A 4,953-nucleotide genomic window follows, 5' to 3' on the forward strand; every position below is an offset into this window, starting at 1 on the left:
TCTTGAGGATCGCGCCAAGCATTGGGGTCACGGCCCAAACCCCAAACATTTACGTAGACAATCGAGCCTTAGGAACATCATATCCACCAATCTTGACATGAGCTTTGGCCTTGTGGGGCAACATAAGAGGGGTTGGAGGATGAAGCCTTAGGGACTCCTTGGCTAGAGCTTGTAAGTAGGGAAGGTTCGAGAAATCTTCTTCAGTCATGATTCGATCCTGCCCAATAACCCGGTCTAGCTCTTCTTGAGCCTTCTTTTGTACTCTTGGGTTCTTTATTAGCTCGGCTAAAGCCCACTCAACCGAGATTGAAACTGTGTCCATTCCAGCAATGACCATGTCCTGCACCAAATCAAAAGAATGGACATCTTAGCTACTATAACATATAAACTTAGAAATTGAATTTTATAAATGTTATCAAAGAATGCATACGTACCCAAAGAAGCCCAATCACGGTGTCTTCACTAAGATCATACTCATCCTTTAGGCCAAGCAAGGCATCAACAAAATGTTGCTTTACACCACCAATGTTTTGAGACTTGGCTTTAGCATGCTCCTCCATGATTTCTCGAGTGAATCGATCCAACCGAGTATTGTGCACAGCAGCCTCACCCTTTTCTTTGTCGAGAGGCACCAACAACCATCTTAGCCACGGTAGGTGCTCGGCCAAGAAGCTTGTCTTGCTACTTTTAAACCCACTAGATAATATATTGAATTCCTTTCCTAAGGATCCAATTCTCCTTATCATTTATAAACCTCTTCCCAAAAATTAGCCTTGTGATGTTGTAATGACACTGTCCCTATGTATCGCCTTACTTTAAGGGGCTTTCCTTTGTTTTCTGCACGAACAAAAAATAAAAAACATGTTTTTAGTATCAAAGTTTACCATAATTTCTAGATCAAATTTTGTTCAACTATAATCAAACTTCATGTAATGAACGTACGTGAAAGTTGCAATTGATATGGTGTGTAAGTTAACATTCACGACGTTTTAGTGGTAGTAAAAAACAGGCCAACACCGGGTGTTGATTGGTAAACTCGTGCACAAAATGTGAAATTCTTCAATATTCGACGATTATTTTCAAATGGAGTATATGTATGTCTTTTTAGCTAGGGAATAGTCATGAGGTTTAGGTGATATGTTGGTAATCAAGCAATTGTTTTATAGTCAAATTGAATGGTTTTGTTCAATTAGCTAAAATCAAAATCAAATGAACTAAAAAAGATAGTTCACCTAACTTAATTATTCCTTCCAAGGAAAATAAAGCAAGGTATACTAATCTTTGATCTACTCCAACCCAAAAGTCGGCTTATATGGCTCAATATGCTTGACTTTAGCCAGTGTGTCTAGCTAGTAAAAAACGGGCCGAGTCAAGCGAACCAAAGTTTAGATATGCGTACGTATCAAACTAAGTGGTTCAAACCACACTTGACAATCACATAGTTAAAGAATACTTTGTACATTATATTATGAAACGGAGGAAGCAGAAACTAGCTAGCATAACAATTATTAAAGCGAAAACAGTACTCTTAACGTTGTCCAATGGCTATTGGTATATAAAGAAGACGTTAAGTATTCAATTTTCTAATCAAGAAGATGACACTTGAAAAGGTGTTTGCCCACTAACTTTCACATGCCCAAATCATCATTGTGACTTGTGAGATTTGTGAAAAAATATTAAGTTTGTACCACAAAATTAAACAGTTAAGATGAGATTAATAATTTGTACATTGCACATGGACATGGCTCATAATTATCACTATAATTATTGAAAATTGTACGCTTAACGTGCTATACCATCCTATATTAATTGTATAAGTACGTAGTTCAAAAGTTTGACCCTATACATTGCATATTTAAGCACATTTATAATATTTTCAATTATAGTCTCTGTGATCAACTACTCGCAACTTAATTAAAATCGATTTGATCTAGGTTAAAGTCAAATTAGTATGTTATATATCTCGAGTAAAGTTGTACGGTCAATTTAAGTCTAGGTCAATTTTGAGTTATGTTATCTTGGATAAAGCTATACGACTCAGTATATCAAATTTCTCAATGTAGGTACTCCGTAATAAGGTGATGATGTGTTTTGACATGTGAAACAGTGTATACCATTATTATCGAAGAATTATTGAGCTCTATATAATATTCCTACCACATATCCATACGCAGTACAAAAATTATTAAAAAAAAAGATCATGCTAATTAATTAAATATTTAATTATTTACTAATCAACAAATTAGCTGACCCGCAAAGTACGTAGCTGGCATATGGAATACTTGTATTTAGTTGGTATATTTGCAAGTGTCCGGTTTGTCGGCGGGTCATGCTAGGACTAGTAGTATAGCGCATCTTAGTCTTAGATCAGACGGACTTACAAAAAACGTAATAAGACATAAATATAAGAGTCAATAATTACATAAAAGAATTTGTCAAGTTTTAAGTATAATTTAATTTTAATACTATAACCTCATTCTTATAAATGACAATCAATGAGTAATTGTTGATATCATTTAATTATTTTGTAGCTCCTCTTACATGAAAGTTCATTATCAAAGTGGAAAATTTTGGTACATTTTCAGCCAATAATTCCTTTGCTCCACCTAGAAAATGATATAACTCCATAAAGGATGTGGTGTCACATGTTTGTGGTGGCATGTTATTTATATGGTGCCAAAAAAAACTCATATTTATTTCCAATAGTTTATATTTTACAAACAATCAATTATTAAATAATAAATAAATTGTCTAAAACCTCCTTCCCCACCACAATATTATGTCGCCTATGGATTATGGTTAATTCTAAAAATTCTATGCAAGTGAAAAAATAGAAAAAAATAATAATTACATCATAAGACTCGACGTACTCAAAAGATTAAGTAGTCCCTTCGTCCAATATTACTGATATTAATTCGTATCACGCACGCTAATATCGTCATTAACAGTATATTAATCTAAATGTATAAGGTACTATTTTGCATTAATTTTTGATTGATCAATTTTCATACTCCTATGTTTTTATTAGAATTAAAACTCTGAAAAGAAATCTGACAAGAAAAGAAGCCAGGTCAGTCGCCCGCCAATTTTGATGTTGTGAATGAAATAACATTAAATGATCAAACACTTGAAACCTGACTTTTTAATGGGCCCTTCAATTTTGCCGGTTAGCTTAATTTAACAAATTGTTTGGTGCCGCACATTCAAACAATTTCACAAGGATTCACAACCATTTTAAGCAACATTAAAACTTGCAACTCCTTTTTCTCTAGCTATTACATGACTCTTGATGGTAATACCCTCGTCTTACTTTTACATTACTTTTTCTATTCCCATTATCACGTCAACATGGATTTGCAACCCGTGTAATTGGATGCATGATTATTTCCATAGAGGTTGCGTACAAATACAACTTTCTTTTGTGTTCTTTGTCATATCAAATTTAAGATATGCACTATAGAATTAATTAAAAGCATCCTTCCAAAATGCTTGCACTTAAAAAAGAAAAAAAAATGCTAATTGTAGGATAAAACTTAATTATATTAAGCCATGGTCCCCATTTCTTCCAAATGCTCACTTCTTTCACACAAATTATTTATCCCCCATAAATTCAGATAAAAATATTTAATAGTTCATCAAATTATTCTTTCTATTTCCTAAAGCAAATAAAAGTATTTTACATCCATTAAAAAAATGCATATATACTTCAACCTACATAAAATTTCCCTAAAATCATTTAAATCACCACAAATATTTCAGATAATGACCCATTATATATATTAATGGTTAAAGTTATGTTTTAACAGACGTTCTAGAATAGAAACATCGCAACTAAAAAAACAGATAAAATATTCAAAATATAATTAAAAAAAAAAAAAAGACATACCAGGTTTAGTGCAATCGTTGAAGAGAGATTCAATCATAGCAGTAACTTCATCTTCTCTAATGGGCCGAAGAGCCTCAAGTCTTTTCTGGGTAAAAAGCTCCAAAGTACAGGCCTTCCTAACCTTAACATAATGAGGCCCATAATCGGCCCAAATAAGATCTTTACCATCTTTACTAAATCTAGCAGATGATCTACTTCTATGTCTATCAGCCAATGTTTGATCATTTTCTTTCAATACTTGTTTTGCAAGTTCCGCATTCGAAACGATGACGTTCAGCTTCGTCCCTAGTCGAAACGAGAGTATTGGGCCGTACTTTTGGGCCCATTCGTGGAAACACTGGCACCGAACCGGCCCGATGTCGTATATGTTACCGACTACCGGCCACGGTTTCGGACCGGGCGGTAACTTGTATCTAAATCGTTCGAATAAGTTATAGGCCAAGAAAAGCAAGAGCAGTGAAGCAGGGATAATAACAAGAAGAGTCATGATATATGATTTTATGTACTACTAATTTGTTTTTTTTTTTTTTTTTTTTTTTTTTTTTGGTTGTGTAAATTGGTGTTTTATTTTTAAAGGAGAGAGAAATAAAAGGGTGTGTTTGGAAAAGTGGGAGGGGGAGAAATAAGGGTTTTAAGGTGAAGTGGGTGGAGAGGGGGTTGGTGATGGAAAAGGTGGAGGAGAGAGAGAGGAGAGAAGAAGAGGTGAAGGAAGAAAGTTAAACTAAGCTAATTAAGTTAAGCACCTTGTTTTGAATGACTATAATTTGGTGTAATGTAGATGGGATCTAGGAGTTTAATTTAATTTATAGTATTATCTATATGTATTTATTATTATAAACTACAAGTATTATTTATAGTATGGATCCCTTAATATGTATGTAGGCTTTGCTCTTAATATCTTATACTAGTCCGATATAAATTTTCTACTTGATTCATTGTTTGATTAGACCCTGTTTATTTTAACTTTAAAGGAGAGCACGACAGAGTAGAGTAAATTTCGATAAAGTAGAACAACTTATTTATACTAAGCAAAGCAGATCACAACAGGTCAAAAAAAATAATTTAGT

At 33.6% G+C, this 4,953-nt stretch overlaps 1 pseudogene; it reads right to left on the minus strand.

Annotated features, from left to right (window-relative positions):
- Positions 1-5: 5 nt before the first annotated feature.
- LOC110730355 lies at positions 6-4,700 on the minus strand (annotated as a pseudogene).
- Between the last annotated feature and the right edge of the window lie 253 nt (positions 4,701-4,953).

Source organism: Chenopodium quinoa, unplaced genomic scaffold (genome assembly GCF_001683475.1).
Source record: "Chenopodium quinoa cultivar QQ74 unplaced genomic scaffold, ASM168347v1, whole genome shotgun sequence".
Taxonomy (NCBI): Eukaryota; Viridiplantae; Streptophyta; class Magnoliopsida; order Caryophyllales; family Amaranthaceae; genus Chenopodium; species Chenopodium quinoa.